The sequence below is a fragment of the Passer domesticus genome, chromosome 2, assembly GCF_036417665.1.
Source record: "Passer domesticus isolate bPasDom1 chromosome 2, bPasDom1.hap1, whole genome shotgun sequence".
NCBI classification, from domain to species: domain Eukaryota; kingdom Metazoa; phylum Chordata; class Aves; order Passeriformes; family Passeridae; genus Passer; species Passer domesticus.
In genome coordinates, this window is record NC_087475.1 from 55,265,797 (window position 1) to 55,291,421 (window position 25,625).

At 34.7% G+C, this 25,625-nt stretch overlaps 2 long non-coding RNA genes across 2 annotated transcripts; both read left to right on the forward strand.

Annotated features, from left to right (window-relative positions):
- The first annotated feature begins 2,014 nt into the window (after nucleotides 1-2,014).
- Nucleotides 2,015-7,025, forward strand: LOC135295427 (uncharacterized). The gene is made up of 3 exons (XR_010357520.1): nucleotides 2,015-2,446; nucleotides 3,439-3,528; nucleotides 6,668-7,025. It is a non-coding gene; the product is annotated as an uncharacterized LOC135295427 (long non-coding RNA).
- Nucleotides 7,026-7,428: 403 nt separating this feature from the next.
- On the forward strand, nucleotides 7,429-12,407 carry LOC135295428 (uncharacterized). The gene is made up of 3 exons (XR_010357521.1): nucleotides 7,429-7,838; nucleotides 8,784-8,915; nucleotides 10,369-12,407. It is a non-coding gene; the product is annotated as an uncharacterized LOC135295428 (long non-coding RNA).
- The last annotated feature ends 13,218 nt before the right edge of the window (nucleotides 12,408-25,625 follow it).

Consider the following 25,625-nt stretch of genomic DNA (forward strand, 5'->3'; position numbering starts at 1 on the left):
TTTCTAACAAATATCAAATGGGTTGTTTGGTAGTGATTCGATTGCCAGCATGCAAGTGAAGGCATGATCACAGAATGGCAGAATAGTTTAGGCCTAGAAAAATTTCTAGGTTAAAGATCATCTAGTTCAACTCCCTTCCATGAACAGAGACACTTTCCACTAGATCAGGCTAGTCAGGAGTTCATCCAACCAAGTTGCCGTGGTTTGACCAGGAAATGAGTTTCTGGAAAAGTCGTGGTCAAACCAATCAGTGGCCAGATTTGAAATTGGCACCTGGTGTGGCCACTGGGGACCACAGGCCTCTGAGATCACACAGGGGTTAAAAGCAGAGGATTCGCAGAGAACTTCCTTCTTGGATCCGGTGGGAGTCGAGTCTGACCTCCTCTCCCCTGCCCAGCTGCGTCTGGGTGGGGGAGGGGAAGGCCATGCGGCCTGTGGAAAGGGAGGCCGGAACCTGCAAGGTGCAGGGGTGGAGGAGACCTGGGATGTTTGGGCAGCCCCTCACCCTGGGAGAGAGTGATAGAGACTGTGCTGGCTTGGAATTTGATATGTTGTGCCAGCACCATGGCCAGGAGAAGAAGGGAGGAGGTGGGGCAAGGTGCCCAGCCACCGGCAGACCTCAGCTGGAGTTTTAACCCCTTTGGTGCTGGGACAGTGGAAGCTGTAAAAACACTGATCCTCCCCAAATGAGAGTTTAGAGGGGACGGAGGATGGGCAGATGAGAAGGCTTGAGTGAGTGAAGAAATACCAGCAGATGAGAAGTGCCCTAGATGGAGGAGATGATTTGGAGTGGCCTTTTGGCTGGAGTTTTCTCTTACATGGCCACAGGATGGAACCAAATCTTCCTGTAATGTAGAGACTGCACCTTGGGGGAGGCTGTTGGCCAGAAGCCAAGAGTGACAAAGCCATTGTGAGAAGAAGTAGAGGGAACAGAGACTGATGGGGAGGGTGTGGTGGAGCCCTCTGCCTCCAGTGAAGGATCTCTGTTCCTGAGGCCCCTCGGCACCAGAGGTGAAATATGGGGGGGACAGGTGTCCCAAATGGTGAGAGGCTGCCAATTCTTGGAACTGGGCAAGGCATTCTTAAAGGACCTAAGAAGCAGTTTAGATCCATGGCCGGTGGTGAGAGCACTGGACATGGAAGGAAGATAGTCACCACGGCAGATTCTCTCCGGGTGGCTGCCGCGTGTGACATAGAAGCACAAGAGGTTCCAACTGTGTTTCCTGGGGAGGCCCATGGTGCAAGAAGGAGACTCCTCTCTCCTGATGAACTGGGGGGATGTTGTATGAAGGATGGTATTGGATTGAGAATTCAGTGTTAGAGGGGCTTGAGTGTTAGAGGGGTGGAGGAAGGAGGAGTGCTTTGGAGGTATTCCATTGTGGATTGCTGTGTGTGTTTTTTGGTGGTGGTTTTTTTTTTTTTGGGTTTTTTTTTTTTTTTTTTTTTTTCCTTTTGTCTCTTACGTTGTAGATTAATAAAGTGTTGTGTTTTCCCCTCCTTTCCCAAGTTGGAGCCTGCTTTGTTCTGTTTCCGGGTCACATCTCACAGTAACCATTTTGGAAACATACCTTTCATAGGGGCCCTGGCATTGTGCCAGGGTCAAACCATGACACAAGTCTTGAACACTTCCAGGGATGAGGAGGTTGCAAGTTCTCTGGGTAACCTGTTCCAGTCTCTCACAACCCTAAAGTAAAGAATTTCTTCCTCATCTCTATTCTAAACTTCAAGCTGATACATTTTTAGTGGCTTTTAGAATATGTCAACAAATCTGGGAAAGCCAGTCACCCTGGCACAAGAGATAGGTGTACTTCTGGAGCAAGTATGTGAGCAAGGAACTGGAAGCCAAAGAGGATACCGTAGAGCAGCTCAGCTTGTGCTAGACACCTACATTTAGGAGACTGATCTCCCATTCATTTGTTTTTGGTTTTTTTTGAAAAATATTCGCAGCATATTCCACAATTTAGGAGAAGTTCACCTTTTGAATTAGAATTACTGTCATATTAAGAGTTACAGCAGTTGTTCAGTAGCAGTTTCACAGTTATTTTAGATTGTCATAGTTGCTTTATCACCTCACTGTTTATCTAAAACAAGCAAGTGGAGAATTTGAATGGAATACTGAATGTGTCAATTTATTGTTGGTAATGAATTTCTTATAATTCGATATGCAGTGTAATGGTGTGAGTTACACTCAAAACTATTTTTGGCAACACAGAAGACAACAGGGCATAAACTTTTATTGGCTAAGCTGCATATTTCCTCATCTGTTCTCTTGTGTGGACAGGCTATTTGTTTTTGTATGCAAATGTTCTCAGTGACTGGGTAACTTGTATAAAGAATTATGTATCGTTCACATTTAGGACACAACATCTCTTGCTAGTCAGAGTTGAGAGTGGTAAAGAAAGCAGAATCGTCAAGAAGGATCCAGAAAGGGATAAACAGGAGTCAGGTACTTAACCAACAAATTTTGGAAGAATGATGAAAAAAAGTCTGAGTCTTTTCTACAGCTAAATTCTTTCCTTTCCTAGTGATAGGGATTTTCATCTTCTTTGTAACCCCATAATTATTTAGGAATGACATCTACAACCTAGAAAGAGTCAGAATTTAATCAAAAATTTTAGGGATATAGGTGTATCCCTTAAAACACTGCATCCTGTTATTTTTACATCCTTCCAGGAAACTAAAATTAAAAGGAAAAACAAAATCAGTAACTTTGCCTTGCTAGACTGTTAAAGATATATCACAGATGAAAAAGTTTTAGAAGATTTCTCATCTGAATTCAATAAGAATCAGTTAGAGTATTACAGTGATTTTGGTAAATATGGCATACAGCCTAACACATCATAACTAAAGCTGCACTGCTATAATTTGCTCAAAGGTTCAAAATTTGAAATAGATTCCAGCATTTCTTAAAACTGTGTTTGTCTTGAAGAACAATATTATCATATTTTGCTTTCAATTTAATCACAAAAATTCCAGTAATTTGATTTCAATATTTTTGATTTGTTATGCATGACACATCCTTCAAAGTATAAGCTATGAATATGTAAGTTCATTTAGTGTTTTTTTCATGTACACCCTTATGAATTACTCTGATTACATATGAGTAATTGCTATGCATTTTACTAAATTTCTAGAAATAATAGGCAAATTTGATAATTAAAAATTACTGGATATGTTGCAACATTAGTGAGCAAATATGTTTGATGGACAGCATTAATTGGCTTAATAGCAAGGGAGATGACTGGGTTTAAATGATGTGTTTTCAGTGTCCTATTAGGATGTTTGACCAAGACATAGATACAGATACTCAAGTTAGGAAGCAAACACAGCAGTCAATATTTGGAAGACTAAAAAACTATCTGTTTTATTCCCTAGGTTTCTGGAACACATCTTTCCATGAGAATAAAATAACTTTTTTCATTACTTTCTTATTTTTAGTATCCTCTCACTTCAAATTGAACTGTATTTGATGAACAGTTCATATCTCAAAAGTGATGCTACACAACGCTTCAATGAAAATCCATGTTGGTATGTTTTCAAAAGTTCCACTAAAAAAAAAATCTTGTCAGCCTGCTGGCTACCTGTAACAAGTGACTTGGGAGCAAACAGAGGCTTTTTTGTTTTGTAGGAAGAAAGACTGACAGTTTTTATTTTTTTCACACCTTCCATTTTAACTATTTGAATAGTTTAACAAGCTACAGTTTATATTATGCTGGCTACTATGTTGCCTAATGCTTTATAAAGTGTCAAGGGAACTTATTCCTGAAAGGCAAAATTCCTATAGATTGCCATGACTGAGTCTCATTTCTTCCTGCCAGTACTAGAAACATCAGATGACAGAATGTAATGAATATATAATCTTCTAAGTTGTGGTTTTTCTGTATGTCAAATAACTTTTCTCTTCCAATGGAGACCTGTTTTCCTTGCATACTACTTCAGCCTATTAGTATGAAGTGGTGGGAGAGGAAAAGAAAATAAACACATAAATAAAAGGGAAATAAGATTTTGTGTCCATACACCAAGACAAGGAAATGGAATGAGATAATCGAGAGCAAATTGCATTTGCTAAAATATTGCTTCGGAGATGAGTTCAGAGCCAATTGTCTAACTCCCTTCCCAGAATACTCTGATTAAATTATTTGATCATCCAGTTTAAAATGTCAAAAAAAAAAAATCTATTTTGGGTCTTGGCAGAATATGAGGGTTTTATCATTTGCAGGGTCCACATTCAAATTAAAAAGGGGAAAAGATATTGTGTTTGACTGTATTGCTATTTCGATATGGTTATTTTAAGACAGGAAAAAGTAATTTCTCTTACATAATATATTTTGCTACAACAGTACCTTCCCACCTTCCCCAGGCTTCTCCCCCAGCAGGGCAGCATAAGAACTGAATTATAAACAACTGGCTCTTCCTCTGCTTGAGCAAACAGCTTTGCTCTTCCATTCCCAAGCATCCCTTCTAATATTAACCTGATGGCTAGGAAATTCTATAACGAGATAAAAACATTAGTTTCAATAAATTTTAATCTTTCACTGTGCTCACATTTCCTATTTTGTTGTTGGGTGGGTGAGATAATATGTTGTGGGAATCCAGTTTCATCCTAACTATTTCCTTTCATTAAATATTTTGAAAGATAATTAGACCCTGGGCCCTGTTGTTTCAGATTCATTTTATAATTTTCTTTATTGGACTCCAGTTGTGTTTGTCTCAAAAAAACACTGAATACCTCAACCCAGGCACTTTCCTCAATATTTCTTCCTCAAATTGTAACTTTCCTCAGTGGCTTTGTGAGATTCTCTGTTAATTTACTGAGTGATTCCAATGACTGTATAGAGTGAATGCATATAAAAAAAGGGACAAGAGATAAAAAATGTAAATCCCACAGTGTTTGGTGTATTAAAAACTCCTTTAAATTTAACATTTTTTACTGGTATTTAGCAAATTCTAGACTTGTGTGAAAAAAATTTAGGAGATGCTCTTGGCAAAGATTTAAGTTTCTAGGGAATTAGATGTGTAAACAGGAGTTTTTCCAATCTCAGTTTTGTGTGTCAGGACCTTAAACATAAACAGAACCCCAAAACTGAAGGAGATCTAGCTCTACCTATTTTTAAAAAATTCTGATTCTATTCACACTATATTAATACAATATATGTCTGCCAAACAGTCTTTTAGGGTACAATGCTGAACTACTTGTTTTGGAAAAATTGGAAGTTACTTTTCTGTGTGAAGGGCAATTTTTTCCCTATTACTTGATTTATAAATATGTTACTTCTATGTAAGAGCTTAGTGCTACTATATAATTTTCATTATGATTGAAAGCTTAATTGGTTGTAGAACAGCCAATATTTTAATTTTTTTTTTATTGTCACACAAATCTAAATGATGGTAACAACAATTTTAATTGCAATAATGCACAGGAAGCCTGTTTTTACATATATATACATATACATATATGTATGTGTGTGTGTGGACATTCCCAAGTCAGGGCAAAATACTTTTATATATATTAGAACTTTTTAAAATAGGTATTTATAAGTTTGAATATAAATTTATTCTGAATTTTAAATGAAAAAAGCCTTATTAATGAAATTTAGAAAGCCTTTAATAGAAGTCAGAACTAGGTAACAAAATGCAGTTCATTACATTTGCTCTTATTTTTACAAGCTAATTTATTTGATGGTACCACAACTTTGACAAGTATTCTGGCAAGAACTGGAAGCTTCACACCCTTACAGACTTTCCTGTCAACATGCTTAAGTTTCATAGCATCTGTCAGTAGCAAGCATTAGTTCATAAATACATAGTAATTGAGAATGTTTAATATTCATTAGCTAAGTAAAGTGACATTCATCTACCAAGATGCTGTCTAAAACTTAGGCACATAATGTAAGCTATTTGTCTGGATGTCCTCTAAAGTCAATGGAAAGGGGCATCTTGCAGAAGGTAGCATTTACACTAAATGCTATTGACAAAGCAAGGAGGGTTGAATAATTTTCTACAGGAGGTTCTGTAGGTAATTGAATGACTACTGTGCACTACCAGTGTAATTTCTATATAGTTATAGGCCAGATTAATCCCACTATTAATTAAACATTATTTCACTGTTACATGCTTTAAAGATACTGAAAATATCTGACTTTAAAAAATCCAGGTGTCTTTCCAAATATATTGTTCCAAGGTATTTTCTCAACACTATCTTTTTCATTAAAGTTTTTTGCTGATAAATCTGCCTGTTCTCAGGATATTTTACAAACTAATGGTGCATCCATATTCATTGTGAGATGTTATGCATTTTGTGTAATTAAATGCAAGGTATTTCAGTGCCCAAGAAAATACAAGGTACTCTCATAAATAGAGAAAATATGCAGAAGTGCTGTAAAAACTCACTTTGAAAATAGGGCTATAAACCTCTGTGTGTGTGAAAATGAGTGAATTACAAATCCTATGGATTTAGGAATAAACTTTCCAGAGATTTAGCTTTTTGACTCCTTTTTATTTTTTTCTTTCCTGTTATGTTATGCCATCTTTGCTTCATGCATGTTACCCTGTATCTTCCTCTGCAACACCTACCACAAGTAATTGAAACTCAAAGATAATGATATGGTTTTCTTTTCTCTGTATTTTTTTCCATGTTGGGACATACATTCATCAATGACATGTCCAGAGAAGGGCAATGGAAACTGGTGAAGAGCCTGGAGCACGAGTCTTACAAAGAGCAGCTATGGGGGCTGGGTCTAAATAGCCTGGAGAAAAGGAGGCTGAGGGGTGACTTTATTGCTCTCTACACCTATCTGAAAAGGAGGGGTCAGTCTCTTTTCCCAGGTAACCAGTGACAGGATGACAGACCTCAAGCTGCACCTCTGGGGAGGGTTAGTCTAGCTATTAAGAAAAAAATGTCTTCACAAAAAGAGCTGTCAAATATTGAAGCAGACTGCCCAGGGAACTGGTGGACTCTGTGCCTGCACAGAGTTTTTACGCTTTCTTAGCAACATTTTCCCCAAGGCACCATCATCTTGGCTGAGAGACTCAGATGTGCCCTGAAATGGTAGATGATGTTAGATTGGTGAATGATGTTAATGAACTTCTCATGTTAGAGAATGCATGTAATTTTAAAAAACAGTTTTCCATTTTAAGCCAATTTTCTATAATAATATATGGAAAACTGTTTATCATGACTGCTGTTTTCTATGTTTATTTCATCTGCTTTACTTTCAGAATTCTCACAAAATATTGTTATCCTTTTTAAGCTTCTGTAAGCCATATTTATTTTTTAAACTTATAAGTAATTATAGTAATGCACAGAATTTGAAAAGAAACATTGTATTAGTTGTAATTTGACATTTTTATAATTTATCACTCATCATGAATAAAACATTAAAATATGTTATAAGAATAAATTCACAAATTCCCAGACATTCAGAATGGGGAGACAAAAGGTAAAATACCAGCCTGGTTATGTTGTATAATTATGACTGAAGCTGCTTAATGTCAAAATTCACTTTGAAATGCTATATTTTCAGATATTTATTTTGAAAATGCTCAAGTTCAATTTTGGTAGGCATACATAAAAATCAAACCTTTGAATGTGGTTAGATAGAAAGTAGGAGAATAGAAACAAGTAGTGAAGGTAATCTGGCCCCTAAGGAGTTACAGCTGTGCTAATTATCAAGCATTAAGAACAAGCCTGCTCTTAATAGGCCACAGCTGGATCCAATTAAGAGGGGTGTTATAAAAGAGAAGGTTGGCTGGTCGAGAGGGGTGATGGAGTTTGTTGCCTGTGCTGAGAAGAAGGAGTCAGTGCTATGAGGAGCTGCTTGTGAGAAACCACCGAGAAGGTATGAAACCTTTGCAGCAAGTTAACAACATTTGAAGATACAATTTACTGTGCACCTTAATTTCTGAAATCAGCAGGCATTCGATTTAGACAGGTGAACATATCCTCACAGAATTTAATGACTTTAAACATGGAGGAGAAAATGTATAAATACTATTTCTCAGTTATTTTTATATGATACTTTGGGTAAGGATTTACTTGGGCCTTCCTCCAAGGTTTGCCAACACTGTTGAGTACCCAGACCCCAAGTGGCTGAATGACAGGATTTAAAAAAAGGTTTAGGATGGGCTACTCCCACCAACTCCTAGAATCTCTGAGTAAGGGGAAAGGAAAAGCTTTCCCCAAAAGTTACACATGCAGCAGCTCAAGCATTTCATTATCTGGTAGTATTTTGTGGCGTTTCTAAAACATCCATAACCATGACCAAAAAAAAAAAAAATCAGCACAATAAAATAAAAAAAAAAATTAACATAAACCCAAACCAAACAAAAAACCTATATGGAAAATAATTTACAAAATACATCCGTCTTTATGAAAATATTATGAAATATATAGTGGTAAACCCACTGGAACAAATTTAGCATAAATTAATTCAGAAAGACTAGAGAAGAAGAAAAAAAGGAACTTATTTTTTGCAAACATAATAGGTTTCATCTACAGTAATAAAAATTGTGTAGTGAAAATAGATACATACACTTAACAGCTTGTATTGTTTTAACCAGTTTATGATTTTTACATTCCTTTAATGAATGAATATATAAATATTTTTATCAAAGACAATGAAAAACATTTAAAATTCAGGCAATTAATTCTTTTTAATCCTTAAAGACAAATGGTAATGGGATGTTAGAGACATGATGATGTGTTTTTGATATTGCATCAATCAATAAAAGCATACTAATATAATTCCAGGTAAGATTAGTTCTCTTTTGTTCTTTTGTTATAGGAAAAGAAGATTAAAGACTTGGTTAATATACTTTAGAACATCATTTTACGACATATTTTAATTTCCATGATGAAAGATGGAAAACAATAACTGCTATTCTTGAGTTATACCATTGAAGGACAGAGAAGAAAGGTCACTTTTTTCTGTTTGCTGATCTTCAAGATATCTGAAATTACACACACACAAATTGTATCCTTTTCTTTTAATAAAATTATCAATAAAACGAGGGGAAAACCAGTAAATAGTCAGAGAAAAAATCATAACTTTAGAATTTGGAAAGACAAAAATAGATTTTAAAATCTTTAAAAAAATCTCCTGTAAGATGAGGTCTAGTGTATGTTTTCATGGACTTTGTATTTCTCAGGAGTTAGTGTTGCAAACTGAACAAGAATTTACAGTTTGACATGAGAATATTCTGAAGGCTGTTATCCATCTATATATGTATAAAAAGTAAGATTGTATCACTTGAAAAGTATAAACTTTTTCAACCTTAAAAAAAAAAGAGCTATTGCTAGGAAATCACAGAATAATCTGAATTGGAAGGGACCCACAAGGATCATCAAGTCCAACTCCTGGCCTTGCATAGGACCATTCCCAAGAACACCATCATGTGTCTGAGAGCATTGTTCAAATAAATGCTTCTTGACCTCTGTAGGGTTGATGCTGTGATCCCTTTCCTGGGGAGCCAGTTCCAGTGTCCAGTCACCCTCTGGGTGAAGAACCTTTTCCTAATATCCAACTTAAACCTCCCCTCACATGGGAGCTTCAGAGCATTCCCACACGTCCTGTCACTCGGCACCAGAGAGAATAGATCAGTGTCTGCCCCTCCTCTTCCCCTCACAAGGAAGTTCTAATGGTTTAATGCTAAATTAGTTTGTATATATAAACCAACAAGAACTTGAATAGTCTAGACTGAAAAACTAAAATGTTTAACAAATGGATATTGAAATCTTAGTTAGAAATTAAGATAAATGATGAGTACATATAGCTTAATGTAGGAAACATTATTTAATTTTACCTGAAATGCTCATAATAAATATTATGAAAATATTTAAAAATACCCTGAAATTCTCATAATAAACATTTCAGGTTGTGAATCTTATTTTAATCTGTTAGTTATGACAAATATGTTTGTTTAAGCATAAACACTTTGCATAATAACTACTCACAGTATAGCTGCACTTTTAAATATGTTGCTCTAGGCTACTTTGCTGCTGTATTGAAATTTAATTGGTGGTTTTACCAAAGACATTAATGAATTGATACTATGTTTTCATCTTGCTCACCTCAAAGTATTTTCTGAAAGAAAGCAGAAAATGTCTATTAAATATTTTTAACCTGAAGACAGAAATATCCATATATACTCATATCCATATATGCTCAGTGTCACTGCCATACATACACCAAGCATAGCTTAAATTTCTGTAGCCTATTGATTTTAATTTATTTATCCAAACCTTGTTTGTGATAGGGCAGAGTAAGACAACACCTCTTCTAATTTTGGCTGGGGAATAGTTAATTTTATTCATATTAACATGTATGGAACTAAGTTTTGGATTTGTGATTGTGAAATATTTTTTCACAGCACAGGAATATTTTATTCACTGCTGAGCAGCACTTACACAGCCTCAAGGACTTCTCTGTCCATGACCACTGAGGAGTCTGGAGGTACACAAGAAGATGAGACAGGGCACAACAAGGACAGCTGCCCTCAGCTGTCCAAATGGATATTCCAGACCCTATGATGTCATGCTTCGCATGAAAAATTGGGAGAAAAGGAAGGTGGGTTGTTCGGAGCAAAGATGTTTGTCTTCCCAAGTCACCATTACATGTGATATAGCACTGCTTTCCTAGAGATGGCTGAACACTTGCCTGTCCATGGGAATTAGTGAACAAATTCCATTTTGTTTATTTTGGCTTGCTGTGTCTATTAAACACTCTTTATCTCAAACGATGAATTTTCTCACTTTTGCCCTTTCGATTCTTCTCTCATCCCACTGGGGTAGAGTGAGCAATCATATCTCTGGGCATTACTTCCCAGCTGGGGCTAAACCACAATAACAACCGTATATGTGAAATCAGGAATTTATTGTCTAATTTAAAAAAAAAAAATTAAAAATTGCAGTTGAAATTCTGCAAATTATTGATACTGTTAATCAACATAAAGTAAATACTGACAATACTGACAGTCCACAAATACCTTAAATTGATCCAAATAAAAACAAACAAAAAACCAAAACAACAAATTGCAAGAAAAGTCTTCACTCTGGTATTAATGCCCACTCTCATTATTTCCCTAACCCCAAGACTGATGGGTTTGTCTACACTAAAAGGAATATCGGTTTGGCACCAACTTGGAGCTCCCCTTCTAGAAGACTGTGATGCTAATGTGGGGATTTACTACATTATTTTCACCAACAGAAGCACAGTTGCAATATTGTGGGTTTTTAGGGTTGATTGGTTTGGGTCTTAGGAATTTTTTTTTTATATATTCTGGCTGAGTTTTTTTGGAATAATTTCTGTGTCTTTTCTAAATTTCTTTACACCTTCTTTCTTCATCACCCCTGCAACTTAGTGCATGCTAGAAATATTAGATGCTTTATATTTGTCCTTTTCATAATCCCTGAAATTATTTTTCACCCAATTTCTTAGTTTGTGAGCAGTTTTGAGTTATTTGCCACCCTGTGACTTCCCACATCATCCTACACTCAGATATTTGAAGCATCTGATGTCATCCCATGTCTGTACTCCTTTATTCAGCATCATTAGAAAGATTATAGGTGGGTCATTTTACACAGCATAACTACTTTTTTTTGGCATTTATATAAAAATTATTAACAAGAAGAGTTAGGGCATTCAATTATAGAAATACAAATAAAAACTAGACAAATTGGACAAATTATGTTTTAGCCACCTGGTCATTAGACAACTGTTACAACCAAGCAAGCTAAAACAAGCTGCAAACAAGATAATTCAAGCTCAGTCAGAGCTTGGCAAATCCAGAATTCTAGCATATGCTAATAAAAACCCTGTCAATTGATACTAATAGAGAGAGTATTATACTTATCAGACTGCTGGGCTACACCCTGTACTCCCTCCTTGTGCCTTTTAAGAACGCTTTCCATCATTTGCCTGATGAATTAAAATTGCTTGTGAATTAAAGTTGCATCTTGTACTCTTGTTATACTTTTTGGTTTATACCTTCTATTACAAGGACATATGTGGATGTTATGTTTTTCTCTGTTGATCTCTCAAGCAAGAATGACAATTATTTTCAGAAATTATTCATTATATTGCATAAGATGTTAATTTTTATAGATGGAGGACATAAGATATGCAACACAGTCAGTATAAATACACAGTGAAGCCAAGGTACCTTAAAATGTCATTGGAGCTCTTGCAAACATGTCAGATTTTTATGTTAGTAGTTTGTCTTGAGAGACTTAATCTGCCTCAATTCTTTAACAAATCTAATCATGGCTCTTCCAAGAAAAGGTCCATTTCTTTTTCTAACCCAAAGAATTGCCAGCAACCAGTAAAAATTTGATGAGAAACTAAATTAAAGCAGAATGGATGTGCATAAGTGGTGTTTTTTGTTAAATAAAAATATTATTTCTAGTAAAATTTGATGACTGGTCCATATTATATTAAATTGTATCTGACACTAGCAGATGATTCAACATAACAGGGGTTGGTGCTAGTTTGGAACAATAATAGTATGATTTAAGAGGTCTGGAAAAAATGGTGAACCTGTAATTTTTCCTAATCTGTTCTGGAAATTTGCCCACATATAAAGTAATTTTTAAAGTGAAAATGTAAATCAGTATAAGGATGAACCAGCTTTTTCTGTGATTCGGTGAAAAGTACATTTCAGAATATTTGGGCAAAAATATGTGACAGGATACTATCAGAAAGACATTACTAAAGACATTACTAAGGTATAACGTCTCTGTCTTCCTTGCGTACCAAATTCTGGGCACTGAGTTAATTGCGAAGTATAAAAAAGAAAGACAGTAATCTTGACATATGAGTCCAAATAAATCTGTAAGTTATATGGGCATTGTCCTTGTATTCTCACGACTACTGTGGCTTCAAAAGTCTGAACATTTCTATTCTTTGGTCACCTCACCTAATATGCACATATTTTGAGAAATATAATGGCAAAAGCAAAAACCTTTCCAAGATCTGCAAAGCCTGCTAAAGAAGCTGAGTAAATACTTGGATCATGGTGGTGATGCCAGATCCATTTTGCCTTAGTTACCTTTATGCTGTGTAGTTATTTCAATAATATCTCCTTCTCAGCCATCTCTCATTCTGCTAGACTCAACTCTTTAAAAAGAGATAAAAGGGTAAGAGCACATTTCAATTTTTTTTTCACATTTAGATTATTCATAAGATAGCAAAACTGATGCATCTATATAAATATACTCTGCCTAAATATATAAGCACATGATACTGAGAGAAACTCAGTGAGAGAAAATGTAAGTAGTAGAAGAGAAGGAAAAAAAAAACAACCCCAAAGATAATAAAACCATTGTGGCATTAAACTCAGTATATGTTTGTCTCCTCAGTACAGCTGAGATTTGCTTACCTAGTGGATAAATTTTAATTGTTATTACTGAATCTATTCTTTCTGACCCAAGATGTCACATCACTATGTGGCTGAAGCTATGTTTGCTAAGTTATTCTGGCATTAATCACATTTATTGTTTGCAGGAACACAATTCTCTTATTTATGGGCACTACCCTGGGGAATGCAGGTCACTGTTATCTAACAGCAGAATCTACATCTGCTCTTGCTGACTTCAATTTGACTCTTACTTCCTCAACAGAGGTCATATAGAAGCAATTGAAGTTAATTTTATGAGACATCTGTTATATTTGTGGTTATACTCATTCTTCAAGATTGCCCTCTTAAAGTAGCAGCTACTAAAAAAAACCAGGCACCATAAGAGAGAAAGAAAACTAACAAATAAAAGACAATATCAGAAATTACCTGATGGTTTCTATTTAACATGACAAAGTAGGAAATTATTTTAAATGAAGAATACCATAATTTGAGGCATTAAATGTTTTTGTGAAATAAACACAACTCTGAAACATTTCACCCTTTCAAATCTGGAAGAATCCACTGACTGAAAAGCATTGCAGTACCAAAACATAGAATTGTCAAATACCTAAACAATAAATCTATAACTACAATGTTTGGGGTTTTTTTCCAAATTCCTACATAATTTTGGTTTATGTTAGAGGATTATAAATTTATGCTTGCAAAACGAAAGAAAGAAAATTCTGAATAGAGTTGTTTTGTTTTGTTGTCTTTTTCTCTCCATGACTTTGAAGCTAATATGACTTCTTCTTTGTATGAATTCCTAAAAATACAGAAATAAGCAAGAAAAAATAATAAGAAAATATATACTCATTACAAAGAAAATTATCCTCTGACTGTAAGCATCTTGATACACAGATTTTTTTTCTCTTAAAATGTAGGTGTTTGCTTTGAGTTTGTAAGCCGACAGTCTATATTGTCAATAAACATTTCTCAATGAAAATTTCTTTCACCATCTTTGTTTATTAAAGTAACTCATACATCATTATTCCCATCTTCAGTGCAAATGCCTAAGAAGCAAATCTTAGCCAAATTTTTGTCAATTTCATGAATGTAAATAATAGCAATAAGATATTTAGATATTGAAGTAGTAGTGGTTGATTAATAACATGGTCCCAAAAGACAAACTTAGGTGGACAATTGGATGTGGTACAGTATTTCCTCAAAATAAAGATTTCAAGAATGAGTACCTTTATTTTTAAAGATTTTATTCCTTAGGGATATTTACTCACTTCTTCTTAAGATGTGTAAATTTTGCTGGGTCTGTTCTCTCTCTTATGCATGTTGCTACCATTTGATTTTTCTTCCTTAAAAGAGTTACACTCCAATATTTTTAAAGGTTTCTATTTATAAATGTCTTCCTTTCTCCTTTCCTATTCCCCACACCATTTCCACACCCCCCCCACCCCCCAGATATATTCTACATATATTACTATCTGCACATTGAAGTACTTATTTTTATTTTCCTATATAATTTTTGGAGGGCAAAAAAACCACACATGGCTGTCTATCAAAACACTCTTTTAGGACACATATGCATGTTTTTTTCTGATGGTATCAGTAAAAATACCACTAAGGTTAAAAAAAATAGCATAATTTCCACAAAATTTTCTCTCAAGTAGTGCCAGTTATTAACTTATATACATATTTGATTATTTCAGTTTCTTCATAAATAAAAAGTCTTCTAATTTTTCTGAATGCTTCAATATGGAACAGGCCAACAGCAAAATGACCCTACCCAGCTCCCTTTTCCAGCCTTCTTTATCATATTATCAGAATTTTCCTGGGAGTACAAAATGTAAAAAATCCCAGTTGGACAAGCCTTAATGCAATGTCACATTCCCACCCCTGCTCTGATTGGTTTTGCTACACTTATCCCTTCCTGACATGCCTTTGTAAATACAGATGAGGTCTCTTTGTAGATATCTGGTATTTTGAACTGGAGACAGAGATGCTGTGTTACTTCTCCTATATTTCTTTTGACACTAGCTTAGCTTTGAATGGTTCATTACTCCTTTAGTAAACTTCCTACACAGTATTACTCCTGTTTTCATGTCTTGCTCAAGCATCAGTCTAAATTACTTATTTGAAAAATCAATGTTGCTGACAAGGAACATTTTGAACATGTTGTTTTGGCTTTGGGTTTGTTTGCGTTTGGTTTTGGTTTTTTTTCAGATTCAGGGTTTTGAAATTCTAAATGAGGCTGTTCCAAATTCAACTTATGAAGTATAGTTCACTACTTTGCTATTTAGTTACCTGAGAAATACCTATATTTTGGACAAACTTAAATTTTAGACACCACCTACACTAAGGAACATATAATTTCATAGCATCAGTGAATATATCAAGTTGGAAGAGACCCACAAGGATCATTGCATCCAATCCATATTCTTTCACAGGACCATCCCAAGTATCAAACTATATGCCTGAAAGTGTTTTTTGAATGCTTCGTGAACTGTGTCAGTCTTGGCGCTGTCACCAAAGCTCCCTGGGAAGCCTCTTCCAGTGCCTCTTCCATGCATGAAGAACTTTTCCTAATATCCGACATAAATCTCCCTTGATACAGCTACATACCATTCCTTCAGGTCTTGTAGCTGGTCACCAGAGAGAAGTTATCACTATCTGAGGTTTGAATATACATTACCTTCATTTCATATATCAGTTGTATGCCTACCCACCATTACACATGTAATCATTCTAGTTGAAACATTTCTACATTCTGAGGATGCATCTGCATGTATCACTTGCATCCACATCACCTGTTTGCCAAGAAAGTACTTTAACTACCAGGAGACTCTGCTTTACTCATGAAATATTTTCTATTATACCGCCCTTCTTGTTGGGACCAAATAAATTTAGAAATATGTGTAATGTGCAAACTGAAGGGGATCATGTTCGAATTATGATTATGACTATGACTGTGCAATTAGGTCTTCCTGCATGAAAGAAAAGATACAAACACTTGTTTTAGGTTGTATGGAGATTAACATTATATGATACAATTCAGGGCAACATTGACAAAGAAAGTAAAACCATCTCTCCTGGGACAATCATAGGTCCATCTGGCCCATGACACCAAAGGACATCTTGAGAAGGATGTAAGAAGGGGACAATCAGGGAAGATACTTCCTCTAACCATTTATGGAGATTGTCTAAAAATGAAGTTACAAAGTTGCTATATAATTACTGCATAATGACCCAAATAACTGCCTAAGTACTCAACTGATGAAATAAACCAAAGTCCTATTTCATAAGAGGAGTAATCAGTGGGTGGATGATCCCAAAAAGATCTGAGGAAAGGGAGATAAATGTCATAAATATAGAATACTTTGAATTTCAGAGGGGAAATTACAGTTGAAGAGATTTCTACTCGAGTTTCATTCAGATTCAAAACGACAAATTTTTCCTAATTTACTACTGCTTGCCACATGAGCATGTATAAGAACTGTAGAGTCTTTATTTATATTTTCCTTTTCTATTTCATGCTGTAGGTAAATCCCTGGACTATCATAAACATAATTTTCTATGCTTTTTATTATAACCTCCTCTTTCAATGACTTTCCAAACTGGTTAAGCTTCTAATATAAAGAAATTAAGACAACAATTATCCCTTTCTCATATATGTACAAGGAACAGTAATCACAGTCATTCACATTAAAAGATAATAATTGTTCCTGCATTCAACCCACTTTTTCTCTACTTTGTCCCACTTATATTCTGCTGACAGTGTTTTAAGAACCCTATAAGGCTTTTCCAGTGTTTCCTTTTTGAATAATTTTTTTTCCCCCTTCATTAGCAGTCTACTCTGCTTATATTCTTCCATCTGCACTTACCATGCAGGTATTAGAAGCTTTTAACTATTGCCATTTGGAACAACATTCCCTTGCTTCTCTGCTTCATCAACTTGCCATCTTATTTTACATTTCAAACATATCTTTTTCTCCATTGACTGTCTTTCTTATTTTTTATCTTGCTCTAACACTACCCTTTTCTTTAGATGTACAAATGAACTCTGAAAAAGTAGATATTAGAATCATAATGTTATAACATGGTAAATATTCAGAAGAATTTGTAACACTATCCACTATCACAGGTTTTGATTGTTAGTTTTAATTACCTACATAATTTCAATGTGCTAACATAAAAGGCAACAGAAGAAAAGCCATACAGACATCATGGTCTCAGTTCAGTTGCCCATGTATTTCCTAAAAAATATCATTTGGGATGTCCTATATTATCCCACCTGGCTTCCAGCTGCCACTTCAGAAGGGTTTCTGTCTCCACAATCATATGTGCCAACTGTCTCTGAACTTTTTAGAAAACCTCAGATGTGTCAAAAATACTGTGTTCAGGCAGCTGAACTGGTTTCTAACTGCCAAAAATTTAAACTGAATGGATTAAATTATATCCCTGAATGTCCAAAATAGTTGCACACTGGTTAAAATGAGAGTTAAGACGCCTACTTCATGTGAAGACCTTTTGAGATGAGCTTCTAAGTGCGTAAATCTGGACCTGAGTCAGAATCATGACTCAGCTTGTACAATTAAGAATTATTTGTAATTTTGGAGGGACAAACCCAGAAAAATTAAGGAATTATGTGAACTAGTCCTAAAGCTACAAGGCGGCCTTGACCCATTTTCCAATATTTAGCTGTCGGATGGCTTTTCCAATACCGTTATTATGTCCTGATCTTTAGCTACTGCTGTGTCAGGCCACAGGCCTCTTCTATGTTCTCATTTTTTCTGACATACGGATGTATTAGGCTAGGGAGCTTTGAATTATTTCCATGTACCTAGATATATCTATAAATCAATTGAAATGACAGTCATCAAATTTAGTAGTCAAATACTGGAGGATAACCTCCTTTGTGTTGTTAATGAGAAATATGGTTTCATAGTAGCCCAAATGTGCCTGAGTAATGAACCATTAAAATTTAGGAGAATTCTGGGGAAGTATAAAGGAAAATATTTCCTGCTCAGTAGATTTAAAAATAAAAACTTCATGTTGGTAGCAGGAAAGGTAGCCTTTACATGTTTAAATCCAGGCATTAATGGTAGAGGGACATATTAGAATGCCTTCTAGAGAGAAACCATAAGAAACTAATAGCTGTGCATAAGACTACAGTAATTTCTGGTGTATGCAAAATGAATAAAATTTGGAGGAGTATAGTGACTTAATTTTTTGTTCTTTAATGAAATAAAAAAACAACAACACTGTTTCTCTTTTTAATATGTAGCTATATATTTTAGATTTGGACGTTAATTTCCTGAAGAAAATTTGTAATAAAAAATGTCCAAAATAAAGTATTTGTTACGGAGAATCACACTTTAATACATAGATAGCTTATTAATACCAAATGTTGCCCTAACATAAGAAATAATATCGTTAATAATTTAAACAGCAATAATTGTATATACATGGATTCATATATTTGTTTTAACTCTTTTTTTCCTTTTTTTTTTTCTTTAATACTTTGATCACACATTGGTTCTGATTTTCATTTATAGTCTCTCTTAGTTCCACTATTGTAAGGCTTTTTGCTTTTAAAAGTTTTCTGTTCCCAAGCTTACTATCTTTACTAGACCCCACTCCAGAATTGCATTCCTTCTGTTAAGGCCTTTTATTCCAAAGTTTCTGCTTTTGACATCTTTTTCTTCATCTTCTTCTTCCGCTCTTTTCTGATGTTGCTCAGATGTTAACATCACACTTAAAAAGAGTGGTTTAATCTTACTTTAAAACTAGCAGAAGAAAGCAGGCCATCTCTATGGCTAATATTCGAAAATTATACAGTTATAGGTGATATAGATGAAATTAATAAAATCCTTGAAGTATTAATTTTTTTTCTCCAAATACTGCTTTTTGTCTTTCTAATTGTTTCAGTTCTTTCTTTGTATTTAGGTTCTGTGACAGTACAAATAATATCATGCCCAAATTGAAATATTCTTTTGTGTCTCTCTATTCATCAAGAAAAAAACTGATATTTCTTTCTTAGACAAAGTGTCAGATATGTATATATAAAACACTGTCCTACAGTAAGTTTTAAAAAATAGTTTACATATAAGGTCATATACCCTACTTCTGAAAAAAAAAATGTTCTAATGCTACAGCTTATGCTGCAGCAACGAAATATTTCCATAACTTTACATGTTTGCTCCTAATTCCTTTAGCAGTATTTCTTCTCTCAGTCCTTATTTAGGTAAACTGTACATTTAGCAGTAAACAGAGTAGAAAATATGATACTAATGCAAAAGCTTTTGCTAATGGCATGATTTCCTCTCAGTCTCATTATTTTCTGAATAATAATCACAGCTAATTTAAACTTAATGCACAGGCAATTTCTTAGAACATCCGTTTCAACAGCTTCAGAAAGACAATGATGCCAATGCTGAGTTAAGGAAGTGAAACACAGATTTTCAGCCCACTGAGCAAAGATAAAAATTCATTCATGAGATATTGCAGTGCTGAAAATGAAAAGTCATTTATTTTTCATGTAACATATAAACACTTCAAGGATTCATTGTAATTTTAGAATCTTTTTCTATCAAAAGTACTTATGCATAGATATCTATATTGGTAATGTTTTTTGTGTACTTGAAATTGCAAGAATTGTTCGAAATATATACTTGGAAAAAGCCACCATTTGCCTCAAAGTTTAAAAAAACCAAAATCAGGGATCAGGAAAACTGTATTAAAACAAAAAAACAATTGTGAAATGTACATGTACTAAACTAAATTGAACTTGTTATAGAAAAATAAATTAGTATTTTAAAGTTTTTGCTTTATGTTATTCTTATTTCTCACTGCTTCAACAGGGAGCTCTTAGGATTAAATTTTGGACATTCTGAATCTTAACATAATAGAAGTTGAGTAGTGCTGTTGAATTCAATAAAACTAGAATTTCAAAGCAAGAGTAATTGAGAAATATATGTAGCAAGTCAATACAGGAAACCACAATCTTTTAATTAACTTTGGATGTTAAGTTTATCTAGAAAAGATATCATTATGAAAAGTAGATCTGAATATTCTGTCAAGTTTTATTTGAATAGGAATAGAGGCTATTAAAATTAGTCCATATGTTTCTGATGAGAAACAGGGACTTAGCAGGCAGCATGAAGGCATAAATTATTTATTATGAGGGTGCTGAGACACTGAAAAAAATTCCCAGAGAATCTGTGAAAATCCATACCTGAAAAGATTCATGATCAGGTTGTACCAAAATTGAGAACCTAACTTAGTGGAAGATGTTTCTAACTACAGCAGGAGCATTGCAACTAGATGATCTTTAAAAGATCCTTTAACCCAAACCATTTTATGACTATGGTCTGATTCTAAGAAAATTATTTTCTGTTTGAAAACAAGGCCAGTTTTCTGCTTCAGCTACTTCCTGACACAGTGCTTCACAAGTTAGGTGATCAGGCAGTGTCAGACACACATTCAACAATGGTATGAGAGTGCTGTGGAATGATGAGTGTGGCAACCAGGATGAGCAAAAACTTTGACAGTAAATGCATGAGAAGACATGGAAGAGACCCTAGAGGAGCTGCTCAGACAGCATGGGACTGCTAGAGAGAGACAGTAAAACAAAATAAATTACTTGCAGTAGAGTACAGTTCCTAGCACTAGCTGGACAGTATGTCTCTGCAAATTAGAGAGCTCATCCCAAATGAGGGTCCTGAGGGAGGACTTTATCTGTTTGAGTCTCTGACTGCAGGAAACGTCCTCTGCTGCTCTTTGTGTCTGGGACACCAGCTCCTAAACAGGAACAGACACCTTTCAGAGTTGAACTGACACAGACTAAGTGCAATTTCATGCATTCATTCACACAGTAAATCATAACAGACTGAATGGTGGTATTCTGTCTTATAAGCAACACCTTCAGCTGTTGCATCTGAGATTCAAGTGATTACTGAACTAAAGATGAAAAATATATATATATATATATAAATATAAATAAATTTATATCACAGTCTTCAAATAGAAACAAAATACTAATCATAAAATATTAATCATATAGTGGTAATATTATGACTTAGAAGGCTCTTTCTTGAAAGAAAAAAAAAAAAAGGAGAATGCTGGTTCTTTTGAGCTTGGATTTGTAAATTACCACCTACTTTTCTTTCATTACCAAAATTACAGTGTGAAGTACATAGCAAAAAATTCTATTTGGTCCAAAATCAGTATCTGAATGCACACTAAAAGCTGAAAAAAATCAATAGCAATATAAAGCTATTTTTCTTGTTTTGACTTTTTTCTTTCAAAAATTTCCACAATCTATCATTTCCACTATTTAAGTAAATTCCAAAATAAAATGTATAAAAACAATATGATGGCAAATGAAATACTATGTTGATGGCTGAATCTGAAGGAATCTATATTGTTCTCTTTCTATTCAATGATGATTGGAACTATTTTTGGGCCTTTTGGCCTTAAGGGAATCTATTTAACAATACTACTACTCCTACTAGTAATCATAGTATTGTTAAAATCGTAGTAGTAGTATTGTTAAAACAACCACAACAACAATAATAATAACAATAATATTAGTATTAATAATAATAATAATAATGGTACAATCCCCCAGCATTATAATGTTATGGTGTCCTGCAAGTATTTTTTAACACAGAAAACAATTACAGCTTCTTGTAATATCATAATACTTGCTTTACTCAGTAGCCATTTGTTGGATAATCTGTCCTTACAGAAGACTGTCTTACTCTATGTCGTTGCCAGAATCTAGGTTTATGGGAAACTCTATTGTTAAGATCTGCTAAATGCAGCTGTAAAGCCCTATACTAACAAAGGATTCTGTCCTAGTTACAGAGATAGGAGTGGAGGTTTTTTATTCCATACCTGTGGCAAAATGTTTCCCCTGCCACAAGAGACCTTATCTTTTGTGCCTATCAGCTGGTTTGATTGCTCAAGGCATCTGCCTCCTCATATGAATTTGCTAATGGCTGAAATAGTTCAATGAGGATTGCTTGTCTGGTAGTGAGTTATTTCAGTGCCACAGAGGTGACATTTCTAGCTGACAATAAAAATCTTACCTTGAAAGCAACATCATAAGAAGACAACACTGAATTTGTGACTGACAGACACTTCACTTTGCAAACTATAAAAACTCTCTAAAAACAAACTCTCACAAAGCAGAAATCTTCTGCGTGTTCTCTGGAAATGTGTGGGGATCTCTTCTCAATGTTTGGGACATCTATAGCTAAAGTAACTCTCTCAAGAGTTGAGTGAAGCAGCAGCCATCACCAATTCAGTGGTAAGTTACATTCACTACCCATTACAATTTCTTTGCTAGTTATAACATAGGTACTTTTATGTCAATGTCATGCACTGTTTTATGTAATCTTTTTATAGGAGTAACTCTGTTTGAAAGGCTTTTTTTTTTTTTTCCTGTTAGTATCCTGTCTATCCAAAACATAACTCATAAGAGATCTGATTTGCCTTTCCTAAGAACTTGCAAGCCAGAGTGCTTTAGGTGCAGGTCACCAAAGTAGAGCTGCTGTCAAAATCTGAGCCTAAGGCAGGGCTTATCTAACACTCTCACCCAGCCCGTAACAATGTCACGCATTCAATGCGAAAGGGAAAATCCTGATTTTTTTAGTAAATGGGGACTCCAACATGTAATCTCTCTTAATTTATTTTGTTTTGTTTTCCCCATCATTATCAAGAGGATGCAGCTTAAGAAGTCTTAGTTTCCCCCCAGAGTTTTTAAAACCATTGTATGTTTTTATGAAAATCACAGGCTGTGGCAGAAAATGAGGTGATAGTCTGAGTCATGGATGGCATGATGATCAGAAAATCAAAATAATTCCCTTATGCATCTAGAAAAGAAAACATAAATAAATAAAAAGCAAAATCATATCCAGTGAATATAAATAATTTGCACCAAAGTATAGGTGACACCAGGGTATCACCTGGTTATTAATTTAATACCAAATAACACTTTGCAAAACATTTTTCTGATGTTGGTCTAGAAATATTTTGCAAGAATGACCTAAGCATGTGTCTCATATTCCAGTTGTCAAGAAAGGCTTTTTTCCTAATAAAAAAGATAAATCAGTCATCCAGTACTATTCAAGACTGTCAGCATATCCATGAACGGCACAGGCAATCCTGAGTGACTCTTGCTGGGAGTCAGAACTGCAGCCCACACATCTCTTCATCCATGCCACGATGTTTGGTTATACAAGATTCACTGGTGATAAACCGAAAGTCTTCAGAGCTCATCTAAATCTTATATCTGCTTCTTTATTTTCTATCTTTGTTTATCTGCTCTTTGTTTATCTCCTCTTAGGTTTTTCAGTTATAAGGCTAGATCCTTTTCTCATGGATGTCTGAGAGCCTTTCTTTAACCAGAGAAAATCTCAAATCCTAATCAGTATTCTTGACTTAAGATCATGAACAGAGAACTATGAATATCATAATAATTTTTAAATATAAAAGGAAAAGTAGAATCTTAGAGTAGGATATTTGTGTTTGGGATAGGATATCTTGGGTTCAAAAGACTGTTCTCAAGACTCTTGAAAGCATTGTAATGGAAAAAAAACCCCAAACATGTCCCTGCTAAAATACAGGATACAACATCCCATACTGTTGGAATTATGAAAATTATATTCTATTTCAATATGTGTCTTAGATAATATTTGTTTTTACAGAACTTCTGAAGTTCTACAAAATCACTAAGATTTGAAACAGACTTTCAAACCCAACAGAACTAAAACCTCACTTGATAATTCGCATAATGTTTTATATAAAAAATGATGATGAATATTAAAAAAGAGATTTTTCTGACTTTCTGACATATAGACCATAGACCACATGGAAGGCAGTAACTAAAATGCATTTTCTCACTGTTATGTTAATATTACAAATACTTGAAGAACCAATTTCTTTTCCTCAACTTCCTTTGAATAACTAGCCATAGAAACAACCAAATAAATAATAACATGTTGCAGGGATTGCTGAAGTTGAGACAGGAAAAATTGCCAGGGTGGTTTAAAATTTATGCAGGCTGGAAGCACCAGCTAAAATGTGAGTACATTCACACATGTGGTCTGCATAAGTGTGTGTGTGTGTTTATTTATTTATTACTTTGTATTATGTGGAGCTTTTTTTGAAGTGATTGTGCCCTGTCTCCTGCACTCTAATACTGTGTGAAAATAACATGAGTTCTCTTTTCTGCTGTCTGCAGCCCCAAGGGTAAATAAATGAAAAAAAAAAGGTGAAAATAAATGATCTGTTCTTACTTCTAGTCAATAAATGCAATAAATGCAGGAACTGAACCAGAGAGAAAAAAAAAATACCCTGACTTGCTGTTATGGGGCTTCAGATCTTATAATCATTCATGAGTACAGGTTTCCCAGGGAATTCCATAACAAGGCTGTCTTTCACTCTCTTTACTGCAGTAACTGAGACAGATTTCTGGAACTGAAGGTTAGGAGTATTGGTTACAAATTCCTGCAATGTTCATATGCTTGACATTAGAGACTCGTCAGACAAGTGTCTGTTCAGACACCACAAGGGAACTCCTGACTGGATCCAGTGCAGATGAACATTTGTGGGGTGGTGAAGCAAATACACTGTGGTAAGAAATTATAAAACTAAATCCAGATGTGCCTAAGGCTGAGGTGAAAGACGAAATTACCATGAGGCCAGCAAAGAAGTCAGTGGTGATAACTTAATGTAATCCTTCACCCTCGTTTTAGAAGGAGCCTACAATGGTCATTCTTAGTAGGGACTCAGAGAAACACTGATCATAAATACAGGTGAAAAAAATTGATAACTGAAAACTACTTGTGGAGCAGAGGGGTGGAAGGACAGACATGACAAAACCAACCAATAATAAAAAACCAACTAACAAACAAAAAAGGTCAAAACAAAAAAACCAAACCCAACCAGAAAAACCTCGTACGCAAGTTTTTTGCGTTTTAATGTGACTTTTCTAAATAATCAGGCAATATGAATTATTAGACTACTAAATCACTATCCAGACCCAAAAAAATTAAAAAAAAGGTATATGTTGTTTTCTCTTTTATTATAAAATTTGTAGGTAAAACAGTAGGCATGTCAAGAAGTTAGAAACCCAAAGTTAACATCTCATTTTTCTCCTCATAAAGCAGATGAACTTTCATAGAAAATTATTTGATAGAATGGCTATATATTTTTTATAGAACAGAGTTGGAAGTCACTCAGATTTTTGTCTTATTTCTAGCTCAACATTTTAT